The following is a 14,707-nucleotide window of genomic DNA, read 5'->3' as shown; positions in this document are numbered from 1 at the left end:
CATTAGTCCTTTGGAATTGTCTTGGATCATTGTATGCCCGAGAATTGCCAAGTAATTCACAATTCTTCATCGTACAATATTGCTGTTACTGTGTACAATGTTCTACTGGTTCCGTTCACTTCACTTTGCATCAGTTCATGTAAGTCTTGCCAGGTTTTTCTGAAATCATTTTGCTTGTCATTTCTTGTAGCACAATAGTATTCCATCACAGTCATACACCACAGCTTGTTCAGCCATTCCCCAATTGATGGGCATCCCGTTGATTTCCGATTCTTAGCCACCACAAAAAAAAGAACTGCTACAAATACTTTTGCATAAATAGATCCTTCCCCCCTCCTTTTTTACATCTTTGGGATATAGATTTAGCAGCCACCGAAGCTTATTGAGTACAATTGGGGGGGTGGTATGAATTGTTATTAATCAGTTAGGTCTGAAAGCTTTAAGAATATCAGTTTGGCAACTGAGTGAAATATGGATTAGAGGGGGAAGAGACTGGAAGATAGGGGACCAATTAGTAGACTACACAATATATCATTCAGACCAGAAATGTAAAAGCCTGAACTAGAATTTTAGCAGAGTGGAGAAAAGACAAATGACAGAGATGGTATGAAGGTAGAATGGGCAAGTCTTGGCAACAGGTTAGATATGGAGTGATGAAATTGAGGTAAAGTGAAGAATCAGAATCAGTCATGACTATGAAGTCACAAACCTGTGACGGGAAAGATTGTGGTACCCTCAAAAGAAGTAACAAGGTTAGGTAGAGGGATAGATTTGACAAGCTAGGAAAATGGGCATATTCATGTCATGTAAACTTAAGACTTATATGTGGCCTACAAGTCTTTGATCTTCTTCATTTCTTAGTTCTGAATATAGTTAATAACTTATACAGATTCTTGGCTTATTGATATAACCCTCCACTAAAGTGGTATATTTAATGTCTCCTTGTGGCATGACAGTGGTCACGATTTTTTTAACAGCTTATAGAATTTATTTGTCTTCCTTCTGTCAAACCCAGAGCCAGGGGCTTTACCCAGGGCTATCTGGAGAGGAAAAGGGGAAGGCACCTACAGGGTAGACAAGACATAGGAGGAGCAGGAGAAATGGCGATGAGCAGAAACAGCTACTTTGCATGTTGAAGAGAGTGAGGAAGACCACCACCATGTAAAAAAAAACAATTCCTATGGCCTCAGACACAGCAAAACCAAGGATAGCATTGGAGAGGAGCTGCTGCTTCAAGGAGGGGTTCCTGGCATAACCAATGATGAAAGTCCCCAATGCAGCCCCAATACCGGCCCCAGAGCCAGCTACTCCCACAGTGGCAACTCCAGTCCCACTGAACTTGACTGCTGTGTCAATGTCCTCTGAGATGGTACTGTTTTGGAAGCGATGGTTCAGGATGAGTAAAGTCAGGAGGCCTGATGGGACCCAGAATCTAAGGTTCTTGTCTGTTTGAACCCCTGATCCATTCCACATCCCTGCAATAAGCAGTGGGGGGGGGGGAAGATTAACTTGGCCCAGACCTACGTTCTCAGGAGGTGAAGGGGTGAAGGAGAAGAACAGCCTGCGGAGTACAATAAACAGAGAAGGGCCACTCTTGGGATATTAAGGGCTCTAGCAAGGGAGCAAAGCTCTGGGACAGCCTGCCAGGCTGCAAAGTCTTAAAGTGTGGATCTGTTGTCCAACAACCAACCTGGCAGAATTAGAGAGGTTTGTCATATAGCTAGCTGGCTTCAGCAGGATGAGTTTTTTGATAGGAAGAGTTATGAAGACCATCTTCTAGAAGAGCTCTTTACCTGGGATCTACAGATCCCAGATTTCAGGGGGTCTGTGAACTTAGATGGGAAAAAATTATGGCTTTATTTCCATTAACTTCTAACTGAAATTTAGCACTTCCTTTAATTATGAATTTTTTCACCAGACTACCAAAGAGGTCCATGGCACAGAAAGGTTAAGGATCCTTGATCTCCTAGATATATTACAAACTGCCCTGGTGTAAACCATATCAATCAAGCAAAATGCTTCAAGAATCTGTTATTTTCTTGCTACCATCTCTCTTAATAGCAACAAAGAAAACGTTTAACTTTTTAAAATCTAGTTTTCATGGCATCTTTCCAAGGGACAACTAGTTCTTATCAGGTCTCTAATTTACCTGTTGCGTAAGTGCAGATTTCAATATACTGTTGTGCTTAGAGTGGGGAAACAGTTGTATTGATCCATGATGTTTCCAAACTGAAAAAGACAAAATGAAGGTCATGTCCATCAAAACATCTCCAGAAGTGGGAACAATTTAGTGGGGGGCAAAAAATAAAGATGCTTATAGATACAGTTTCATTCTTTTATCGTGATAGGAAATATTGGGAGAAAATTTGAAACTCAAAAAAAAATTTTAAATGAAAGTTTAAATTGTCTTTGCATGTAATTGGAAAAAAATTATTAAAACAAAGAAAATGCTATTAGGAAACCTTTTCTACAAAACATTTGTTCTTTATTTCTAAATGTAAATTAATGTCTATAAAGACAGCTCTTTTAAAAAGTAAATTAGATGGTGAATATAGAAGTTAAACTTCTAAAAATTAATGAAGTTACTAAGTAATGTGTTTTACATTACTTTAAGGAATTTTCAGGACACAAATTTTTCAATGTTAAATGCTGTCACCCACTGGCCAAGTATGAGATTAAACATTTTAAAAGAGCAAATCAAAGGAGAAAGGGGTGAATGTGAAATCTAGGGTTTTTCAAACCAAAGAGAAATTCCTCTGGTTCAAAGAGATTTGGTGAATGATCAATAGTGAAGGACTGAATGCTTGTTAACCGAACCAGGAATGAGAGAACTACTTTGAAAGAAACGAACTTTTTTAGGTGAAGAATGCAACTCCCAGCAAATGGAGGAGAAATATCTACTCCAATATCTATTCCAATGATCCTAAGACCACAGTCCTAACCAGTCTTTCAGTCAAAAAGCATTTATTAAGTGCCTACTATATGCCAGACACTGTGTTAAGTGCAAGAGATACAATTAAAGGTGAAAACAGTCCTTGCTCCAAGGAGCTCACAGTCATGAAAACAACTATGTACAAATGTCATATATCTATTTCTATATCTATCTATCTATCTATATACATATATATATATATACATATATAAAGTATAAATTGGAAATCATTAATAGAGGGAATTCATTACCAATAAGGTGGATCCGGAAAGGGTTGTTGTAGAAGGTAGGATTTAAGCCAGGACTTAAAGAAGGCTCCTTCTTTCAAGTCTTTCCTCACTAAAAGTTTTCAGTTTAGTCTATTCGGAGATTTTCTTTGGAACTTCTCTCCTTTTTCAGGGTTGATCTTGTAATAAAATCACTGCCAAACAAAATCTCCTTCATTTTTTTCTGCTCATTTCTGTCACCACCTCATAAGAAAAATAAAAGGTTTTGTTCTCTTTGGGCTTCAATCTTTGGTTTGCATATTCGTCCCCTATTTTTATTGCCTGCCCCCCATCTACCAGTGTAGGCTAGCAACACTGCCCATGCTCTCAGAGCTGCTTAGAGTACATAGCTACCCTTCTATAGTGTAAGAAAGCTTTATGTTACCCAGAACCAAAGCTCTTGGTTTGCATGCATTGAGTTCAGTTTTAGGGATTTCTCAATATTCATACTGTGTTAGCATTATCTTAGACACTTTAGAGTGTCTCCAGGAAACATCAAAATTTGGCTTATGTGTAGGTCTTCACTAAAAAAGGGCAAGGGGAACCTCAGTCACAATTTGAAAATCCTGGCTAACAAGTAATTGAATACAGGAACAGGTTTTATTTGACAAAATAAAACACATCCACCCACAGAGAATACACATTCCAAGTCAAAACCAGTTAAAACTATTCTCCTTCCCCTTCTAGTGATCCCTACCTCCTAAAGATCTATAGTCTCCAGAGATATACTTGATCGTAGGTAGATCCCTTCCCCTCCCTCTCCCCCTCCCCCCAAAAGGAAAATTCTTTGAGTTACCAGAGTCAAGCAACCTAGCCTTCTGGTAAACCCAAAACCTTAGTAACACTGTCCTCCAGATCCGTATTACTAACCTGTATGGAATCATAGCCACCACTATGCCTTTGTTTTGACATTGCTAATGTCTCCATATTAGGTGTCCTAATCGTTCCCACTGATGAACCCTTATTTTGGCATTGATACTGTTTCTTCATCAAGGTATGAAATTCTGGGCTCTTTGATAAGCTATGTACTCCTCTGACCCTTGGTACTTATTTTGTAATGCCAACTTGATGATTCACAGCTAGAGTATTTATTTGTCTTCCTTCTGCCAAACCCTGAGCCAATGGCCTTCCCCAGGGTTATCCGGAGAGGAAAAGGGGAAGATACACACAAAAGGGAAATGTTCAAGGTGCTTAGAGAGTTCCTCAGACCTCAGGAGCACGGTTCGCGCCTCCAGCTTTTCTCTATACATTGCTGCCCAGCTCTAATTCCTGCTTAGTCTAGGAGAGCCTCTAATTGGTCCAGGAATTCAGCATAGTCTAGTGCCAGGGGTGGGAAATCTGCTGCCTCAAGGCCACATGTGGCCTTCTAGGTCCCTGGGTGCAGCCTTTTGACTGAGTCCAAGTTTTACAGAACAAATTCTTTTATTAAGGGGATTTGTTCTGTGAAGTTTGGATTCAGTCAAAGGACCACACTCGAGGACTTAGAGGGCTCTAAGAAGAGTGTATATACCCAGAAGGGAGTCGTTAAGTTTAGAAGAAGAAGTTAGGAGAAGAAGTAAGAATGCCAAGCCAAGCCTACAGAGCTGAGAATCTGCAGACTATCGAGCTACAGAACTCAGAGAGCTTTGGAGAGACGAGAGAGCTACAAAGAGAGTGCAGAGCGGAGAGTGGAGACCAGAGAGCTGAGCAGGGAGAGAATGCAGGCAAGCAGACAGTTGGGATTCGTGAGTGTTTACTGGAAGGCCCTGGCAGGGGGAAAGGTTACAGGATAACTTGGTTCCTTGCTGTAATACTGTGTTATAATTTCCTTGTTGTTGCATTGAAGGGGACTTACTGGTTTTGGAATACAATTACTCCTATGTCGAATTGGAAATATTGGTCTTGTGATCTGATCCTCTGGTGTCTAAATAAATGTTATACTTCCCCTGCCTTCTACCTAGAGAATCTCTTAGACTTTGTGATTCTGAACTATACAGGCATGTTAATGGTCATCTTCGAGGTCGTGAATCTTGCCCCACTGATACAGCAGTGTCAATGCCAAAATAAGTGTTCATCAGTGGGAATGATTAGGACACCTAATATGGAGACATTAACAATGTCAAAACAAAGGGTCAGACTGATGAAGTCACAGGTACCCAAGATAAATCTTGGGCAAATCCGCTATACTTAACATTTAAAACGCAGGTAACTAAATTCCAGACACCTTGCTTCATTGTTTAGTTTAGCTTTGACATGCCTTAACACAGAAATATGTTTTTCATAGGTCCAACTTCTCTAAAGTAGCCAAGACAAGCAAGGCAACAGCGGGAGAGTGGTTAGCTATATTTATTAATAATAATAGCTTGTATTTATATAGTGTTTTAAGATTTGCAAAGTGCATTACAAATAATATCTCATTTTAGACGTGGGATGTAAGTGCTATTATTATCCCCACTTTCCAGATATGGAAATGGAGGCTGACAGAGATCAAGTGAACTTGCCTAGGGTCACATAGCTAGTAAGTGTTTGAGGCTGGATTTGAACTCAGGACTTCTGGACTCCAGGTCCAGTGCTCTATCCACTGCCTGACCTAGCTCTCCTTATAATAATAATAATAACAGCTAGCATTTGTATAGCACTTTAAGGTTTGCAAAGCATTCTACACAAATTATCTTCTTTGATCATTTGATGACCTCAATCACTTGATTTCAGATGAACTACTTTCTTAGCAATTAAAAGATGAGGTGGATGTGATTACTAAACCATTATTCATGTTATCTGAAAGAACATAGGGAATGAGTCTCTACAGAATTGGAAAAGGGCAAATGTCCCATTTTCCAAAAAAGGAAGATAAGAGTCTACAAAATAGAGCCCAATGTACTTGACTCATATTTCAGATGGTTTGTGAACATCTAGAAAAAGAAGCAATGAGGTCAAAGATCCAACATGGTGTCATTTAGAACAGACCATGCTAGACTAATGCTATTGTCTTTTTTGGAGAGAGTTTCTAAAATGGAATACTATAGATATAGTTTACCTAGATTTTAGCAAAGCATTTAATAAAGTGTCTCATATTATTCTTGTTGAAAAGATGGGGAGATGAGGGGTACAAAATAGTACAACTGTTGGCTTACAACAAATGGACTCAGTACTGGTTGAATAGTTGGACGCAAAGAGTAAGGCTAATGCACTGGTGGCAGAGTGGCACAGTGGCACAGACAGCTGAGTGAATTTTGCAAAGGAGCAAATTTAGGTTTGATGAAGGAGAAATTTCCTAACAAATTGAGCCACTCTTCAGCAGAAGGGATTGCCTCAGAAGGCAATTGGGTCCCCCTCATTGAAAGTCTTCAAGGAAAGGCTAGATAATTACTTGTCAGGCATTTATGTTTCTCCTTCTTACTCTATTCCAATTGGAAAAACAAACAAAAAAAACCCTTTTAACAAATATCAAGCAAAATCAATTTATGTTAGCAGTGTCCAAAAATGTGCCTCATTCTGCACATTAGTCCATAACCTCTCTTTCAAGAGATGGATAGAACTGTTCAATCGTGGGTCTATGGAATCATAGTTGTTCATCACATGGATCAGAGTTTCTAAGTCTTTCAAAGTTATTTGTCATTAGGAGGTTATTGTCATTATGTACATTTTCTCCTGGTTCTGCTCACTTCACTCTGCATCAGTGTATATTTCCTAAGTTTCTCTGAAAAGATCCCCTTAGTCATTTCTTATAGCACAACAATATTCACTATTTTCATATACCATAATTCATTTGGGCAGTTTATGGGCACCCCTTAGTTTCCAATTCTTTGCCATTTGGAAAAATGCTACAATAAATATTTTTGTAGTTTCCTCTTTGATCTCTTTGGAGTATAGGTCTACTGGTAGTATCTCAAGATCATAGGGTGTGCACAGTTTAGTCACTTTTTTAAGGTAATACCCTAACCTCTGCCTCTCATGCAGTTACACTAGTTTTTCCTTAAAAGATATTGAGACATTCCTCTAGGCTTGGTTGGCTCAAGGACTAAGAACTGATACTGTTGGCATGTCACTTCCTCACTTCCAGAGTACACAACAGTTATGAGGTGTAAGAGGGCTTCTAAGATCCTTAACTGGTGAATGCTGATGGGAGTTTTGCTCAGCTGAATCAACTCAAGGAGTTCTTAGTGCCTATTCTTGTTGAACATCCATTTTCTCCTTTTGTTAACTGTTAAGTTATCTGTGAGTCTCTCATTTTGTTCCAGTATCTAACACAAACTACCAGGGCACTGGCTTGAATCAGATCCAGCCAAGTAGAACATAGTTCCAAATTGTTTTCCAGAATGACTATATAAATTCATCATTCCACCAACACTGAATCAATATACTTGTTTTCCCACAGCCCCTCCAACCTTTATTATTTTCCTTTTTTGACAGCTTTGCCAATCTCACAAGCGTGAGATAGAATTTCAGAGTTGCCTTAATTTGCATTTCTCTAATTGTTAGTGATCTGGAGCATTTTAATATAGTTATAGATCATTTAGATTTCTTCCTTTGAAGAATGCCCTGTTTATATCCTTTGATCATTAATTGGTTAACGACTCTTATTCTTACAAATCTTAATCTATCCTGTTTTATTCTTGTCCAAGTTCTATAAATCATCTACTCATCCTACAAAGGGACTTTCTCTAGATTTTTTGATAGTCCACAGATATCAGTGAAGCATACGGGCTATCCACTAATTATCCACTAATTCTCTAAGTAGCCCATCTTTTTTATAACATCTTTCTCTGTTCCTCTTCTCCTGAATAAATTCTTCATTTGTAATGTATTATGGCCTGTTCACACCCACCATATGCTTTTCCATTGCCTTTTAGGTAACCCATAACTTTTATTATTTGGAGACTCTGGTATGCCATGATTCACAGCCATAAAACATCACAAGAAGAATACTGATGTTAAAAAGATGGACTTTTGTTTCAGAAAGAAGCTGGGTCACTTCATTAGCCAATTTCCCAAAGGCAATCTAGCATACTCTTCTCTGTTGTAATCCACAGGCTCACTCCAATACCTTAGCATGATGTGTAAAGGTAACCCTGGGTTCTCAAAGGCCAGGACAGAAGAATGCAAATGCTGGCAGACACTACCAAAATGGAAAGGCTTTCAATACAGATCAAATGATGGACTATATCTCTGTTATCCAAGGACCAACTTGGCTGAATTTAGAGAGGTTTATCACCAAGTTGGTGGGGGGGGTGGAGGTGGGGGTGGGAGTGACATATTTTTCTGTTACAGTCAGTCTAAAAGAGCCTCTAGAAAGTTGGAGAGAGGTTGTGATCTTCTTCAGTGAAGGCAATACTGATGCCAACCAAAGCATGAATCCTTAAAATATATTCAACATAAACATCTATAAAAAGTGAATACTGATTTTCAAATTAGTAAGGAGACAGTGCTCCTAAGAGTAAGACACAGCCAAGAGGAAGGAAACACAAGAACACTGTAGCAGAACAGAAAACAATAGTTTTCTGGCCATGGATTTAAAAAGTCACCAAGAAGTCAGAAAGGGAAAAAAAAATCACAAAGCTAACACAGTCCTGAGAATCGTTTTTGTAGCAAGAAATAAAAAAGCAAATAAGTGATCATGAAGCTGAAGGAAACATACATTGATGGAAATGACAAGTTTTTAAAATAATCTCTTTAATAGCACCCAGCTAGATGGCTCAGTGGCTAACACTCTGGGCCTGGAGTCAGGAAAACGAGTTCAAATCCAGGCTCTGACATTTTCTAGTTGTATGACCCTGAGTGAGTCACTTAGCCACTATTTGCCTCAGTTTCCTTATCTGCAAAATAGGAATAATAATACCACCTACTGCACAGGTTGTGAGGATCAAAAGAGATAATATTTTTAAAGCTCTTAATACAGTGCCGTACACATAATAAGCACTATATAAATGTTTATTATTATCATGGAGCAGCTAGGTGGCACAATGGATAGAGTGCTGAGCCTGGAGCTGTTATATCAATTAAATTGGGTGTCTTTGATTAAGCCTTACTAGGTGCTAAACCCCAGGCCCAAACCCCTGTCTACTAGGTGCTAAGCCTATGTGGGCGTGAAGCCCTCAGGGTCCTAAGGGGAGTTGCTAAGACCAATAGTAGGAGCCTGAGTTCTAGTCGCTCAGATGACATTTGATGACAGCTAAAGAGTCTATAAAAAGAGAGAACAGAGCTATTTGCTTGGGGGCTCTCACTTTTGGAGGTGTGTTGATGTGGAGACTCTGGGCAGCTGTAGTTAAGAGCCGGAAGTTAGGACTTTGTTAAATCCTGGTAACTATGCACTGAGATTTGAATCAGACAAGGTCTATCTGTGGATGTTTGTAATTTGTTTGTATCTGCTCTGAAGTTCAGAGTGCTGGCTTTTTTCCCTGAACTAAGTGAATGATATTTGTATGTTCGATTAAACTGAGATTGTTAACCCCTTAATGTTACTTTCCTTAGTAAAGCAGATCAAAAGAACCTGTGCTGGCAGCGTTCCGTTGGGCTTGGTGTGGTCTTTCACGCCCCACAGCAGCCGCTAGCCAAATTGTTGCAACAGGAGTCAAGAAGATCTGAATTCAAATCTAGCCTCAGACACTTATTAGCTGTGTGACCCTGGACAAGTCACTTAACTGTTTGCCTCAGTTTCTCATCTGTAAAATGAACTGAAGAAGGAGTGTATCTCTATCAAGAAAACCCCAAATGGGGTCACAAAGAGTTTGGGCATTGAAACAACTGAACAAAAATTATTATCATTATTATTAATACCTAATATTCCAAAAGATATGTAGGCCTTCGCTATGAAGAGCTCATATAGGATAGTAAAAAAAATAGATCTCTAAGCAAGGACTATCACTTGAGATAATGCTTTTTTGAGGATACATACAAATCCTTAATGTTTTCAAAGGAAATATAGGTAAAAATTCTTACTCTAAGGAACATTATTACAATGCTAAAGGTGCATAAAAAGGCCATTTTCATGTCTAGCTCAATACTCATGTTAACGCTATTATGCAGACAGTTATAAGCATTCTACGGAACAAGAAATATCATATATGTGTGTGTTTACACTTGTGTGTTTATACACACACACATATATGGACACATATACACATTTATTTATTTATATTATAAAATTTGTGATACATTTCATGAAAAATTGAGGTCCTTGAGATGCAATCTTTAAAACTCACATTTAGATAAAGTCTAAGGACACTAAGAAAGATAAAAGGAAGATTTTAAGTTAGAGAATGAAATTCCATTAAATCAGACGACAATTAACAGTGATCATCCAGAACCATGACTTCTCTCTCCTACAGGGAAAGACAAGTTCTCTTCATTCCATCTCCTGTGCCTTCCCAACAAACGAGAATAAACCTCTGATATCACGGTTCATTCCACCCACAAACACAAATGCACCAACACAAAAATACGTAACATCCAGTCATCTCTTTTTAACTAGGAATAATACTCAGTCCAACTTCCGTTACCCCCAACAGAAACACATTGTTGTTTTAGACATGGCCACCAGGTGGCACTGTAGGCTTTAGTCAAGTTGACAAATTCTCTCAACCTGGCCCCAAAGGGCAGCTGATTGTCACTCGTCCATATGCTTCACCTCCAATGCTAGGCAGCGCTGGATTCTGATGTAGGCCTAGACCAGGGTGTGCTGGAGACAACTTGAAACACTGTTAAATTTTCAATGTGAGCCTTTACATCTAGGGAAGTGGGAAAATAATATGAATCAGAATCTAATTTTTTTTTGATTGACTACACTCAAGAGAGATAGAGAAAATGTTAATAATGTAAAATAAATTTTTAAATGGGTTGTACATGCAATTTTTTCTCTGAATGCCAATCAATCGTTAAACATTTACCAGCACACTGCTACCCTAGGGATGGCTCTGTGTCTACTAATCTAATCTCTGGTTTATGCCCCTCTTGCTGACTATTTCTTTCCTTCAAGCTGTCAACTAATAGTTTCTGTCCAAAGGATCTTTAGTAAACAGTTTAATCAGATTAGATTAAAGGGTAGTTCTAAAAAAATAAGCAGAAACGTATATTACAAAAGCAAGCAGCCATCTCGGTTCTCCTGTGCTTCCTTGAGTGGAGCCTTGCTTTAGCTGGTACCTTTTTCAGGGAGAAATAAATAGAAAGTTCAGGACCTTAAGCAAACTTCTCAGCAGCCATGGGTGCAAGGGCAAGGAGTGAGTTGAAATCATTCAAATAGTCTACACTGGCTTAAGGCCAAAATCATTGGTCTTTGCTAGGTGATATCCAGGATCCTCAACTCCACCCTCACTACCTTTCTATGTTCCTCATTAGCTCAATTGTTCACATACCCTATCTTTTCTTCTGGTGGAATGGGATTATTTTTTACTAGAGGCAGAGATAAGCCAGGGTGTGGGGGAGGGGGAAAATGTGATCATGATTGCCATGCCACCACATCTCTCCTCCTGACCTACCTCTTGAAAATCTATCTTTTTAATCTCATTTGTGCAACTCAATGGATAGTGGAAAAACCTGTGAGGTTCATATATTACCCTCCTAGGTGAAAAAAATCCAGAGGAAAACAAGGCTGTTTCCTCTAACTACTGGAGAGCCACAGGTTTTATGCAATTGCTAGAATCTGACCTTGCAGAAAGTGAATTGCCTAGTTGCAACAAAGGAGTTAGTTGTGTTAAGTGGAATTGATTGCTACCTTCTGAGTCACTCTTACAAAAAGGTAGAGGGGGTTATTAAAATGAAGAATTTCATAGGATCTCTTTTCCCTTCATTCTGGCAAACGGATAAAACAACCATCTAGGAGATATGCTCCAGTGAGGAAGGTAGAGTTAAGGTTATATGGTGCCTTGTCACAGCTGCCCTGAGGCCACTTCACTCCAGTTGTGTGCCTAATGAAAATAATTCATTAGCTATTGCCATTTCCAGGAGATTTGGCCAGCTGCAAGGTAGATGGGGACAACTAAGACATCAGACCAAAAGGGGCAGATAGAAACACAAATATGAGTCCAACCTGAATCCATTATAGCCATGATAGGATAAGATGTCCAAGCTGAACAAGGCAAATAAAGGGGAAAACTAAATGGAAAATACCCTGCATCAATACTACAAAAACATGACTAGCAATTTGTAGGACAGGTCAATGTTGAGGTAAGTTGTCAAGCAACAAGCAATAATGGTTCCCAAGAATCTATCAGTCCCACTGGTGCTACCATCTGGTAGCACTCCTGTCATACAGGGTCAAATTCCTGACTGTTGGCAGGCATGTCAGAGAGATTCAGAAGGATTCACTCAAATTCCATGAACTACAGAAAGTTCCCAGTTTATTATGCTTAAATCTGATCTTTCAGCACAACTGGAACTGTCTCCTTAAATTTGACTTTTTATTTGCATTCTTCCATGGTGATGTTTTCCTGCCACCTTAAAATCATTATTTCTTTCATAGAGGAACTTTGAATTCAAATAGCTTTTGTAGTTCCAGATTTGCTCTTCTGTTGATTTAATAGTAGCCAATAATTCTGTTGCCTCGCTCTGCTTGAGTTTGGATGTATCCTTTGAGTTACTTGGCAGAGAAAATTGAATGCAATACCCTAGAAACAAAGAGGAAATTTTGACTTCATGTCTGAACTGTTACAGCAGCTTCCTAAATAGTGAAAAGAGTGGGACAAGGCTTTGGTGGAAATTGGGCTGGGGGGGAAGGGGGGATATCCCTGCCTTTGTCCCTTCTCTCTCCAATACATCTAGAGTTGTCTAGTTCATCCCATCAGTCCCATGAAATTAAGAATCTTCAATGTTCTCCACCTATTTTTTATTGTATCAACTCTAAACTCCTCATTCTGTCATACAAGAAGTCTCTCAACTAGTCTGCTCATTCTTCCAATGCTCACTCATCCAACTTCATTCTGTTAGAATCCCCATTTAAATCCAAGGATACAGTCTGACCTTTCTTGGGGAGAGGGGTGGCACTTCTTCCTAAAGCAACTCAATACCTATTAACTATGTATTCACTATTGTCCAAGATTTTGTAGACACAAAGATTGAAAAGGAGTTGCCTTCAAGGGGCTTAGAATCTAATGGGAGGATAGGAAATGTACTCAAATAAATGTGACCCAGGGTAGAATGCAATGGGGCAAAGAAGAAATCCAAGCAAGAAACCCAGCTGGTGGAGGAGAGTGGGTAAGGAAGGAGGGGAAATCAGGAAAGGCTTTGTTCATTCTTTTTCTTCTGCCTGGTAGGGGTGGGGTGGAAAGTAATCTCCAATTCTCTTTATATGATTCACTTCACGACTTGACTCATGTTCATAGAGTGGTGAACTTGCTGTCAGAAAGACAGGGGTTCAAATTCCACCTGAGGTACTTACTACCTTTATGATCCTGGGCTAGTCACTAAACTGCTCTCAGTCTGTTACTTCACCGATAAAATGAGAATAATAGTTATAAGGCTGACTTCACTGAGTTATTGCAAAGACTAAATGACATCTTATATGTAAAGCCCTTTGCAAACCAGTCATCATTATCCTAAATGCATCTATTCTTGGCCAATTATAGCTTCACCCACCTAGGACTCAACTGAGCAACATCAAATATCTATGGTATTGATAGGATGAAAAGCAAAAAAGGTCTTTGAGGAAGGAATTTAAATGTCACAAGGTTCACTCACCAAAACTCATGAGTGTCCTATCCCCCCAGGTCTGGTCCTAGCCCATTGTCTTTCAGGGTAATAAGAAGGGAAGGGTTAACCTGGAAAGCCATTCATGGTTAAGCTGAATAGACATAGTCTGTAAGACAAAAGCAAGGTTTCACCTATGGGTGAAGTTCTAGGTCAAGAGGCATGCAAACTCAAAAGGGGGCAGAAGCTTCTCTGAAAATAGTGATAAGTCCATTAATAGATTAGCAAAGCCACCTCTGAAGGGACATTAACCAAAGGTGTTCTCAAGCCACTAGTCAAATCAGCAAATTGAAGACATTGAGACTTACACAGAATCAAGTCAAAATAATAAGCCAGAAACTAAATTAGCAGGATCAAAGCCAAGGGCACCATCAAATAATCAGGGATGATCTGCTTTGCTGATGCAGTTGGGGCATCCATTGCCTTTTTAAAAATGTGTTGGTTTGATAGCATACCTTGTCTTGCAATCACCTACATTTTCCCATTTCCTTTCCCCTCTCAAAGAACCATCCCTCATAACAAAGTTTCTTCATAACCATGAAATAATTTTTTAAAAGAGGAAAAAATGAGCAAATCTAATCACCACAATGAAAAATAGTCTGACTTTATATACAATGCTCCACATCTGTGTACTCCCACCTCTGTGTGCCTATAAAGGTGGGGAAAAGTATCGTCTATCTCTTCTCTAGGACCAAGCTTATTCTCTATGATATCAACTGTTTTGTGGTTGTAGTTTTTTTCCATTTACATTGTAGTAGTCATTGTATATATTGTTTTCCTGGCCCATTTACTTCACTTTGCATTAGTTCATGTCTTTCCATGTTTCTCTCTATCCATCACGTTTGTTGTT

At 39.1% G+C, this 14,707-nt stretch overlaps 1 long non-coding RNA gene across 2 annotated transcripts; it reads right to left on the bottom strand.

The window, feature by feature from the left end:
- Window positions 1-236: 236 nt before the first annotated feature.
- Window positions 237-4,195, bottom strand: LOC118827985. Of its 2 annotated transcripts, none has more exons than XR_005008926.1 (4): window positions 4,069-4,195; window positions 3,184-3,402; window positions 2,150-2,229; window positions 237-272 (listed from the first exon to the last, which is right to left on the bottom strand). It is a non-coding gene; the product is annotated as an uncharacterized LOC118827985 (long non-coding RNA). The 2 variants fall into 2 exon arrangements; XR_005008925.1 differs by lacking the exon at window positions 237-272 and adding an exon at window positions 291-1,475.
- Between the last annotated feature and the right edge of the window lie 10,512 nt (window positions 4,196-14,707).

Source organism: Trichosurus vulpecula, chromosome 8 (genome assembly GCF_011100635.1).
Source record: "Trichosurus vulpecula isolate mTriVul1 chromosome 8, mTriVul1.pri, whole genome shotgun sequence".
NCBI classification, from domain to species: Eukaryota; Metazoa; Chordata; class Mammalia; order Diprotodontia; family Phalangeridae; genus Trichosurus; species Trichosurus vulpecula.
This window is presented reverse-complemented; position numbering and strand designations above follow the sequence as displayed.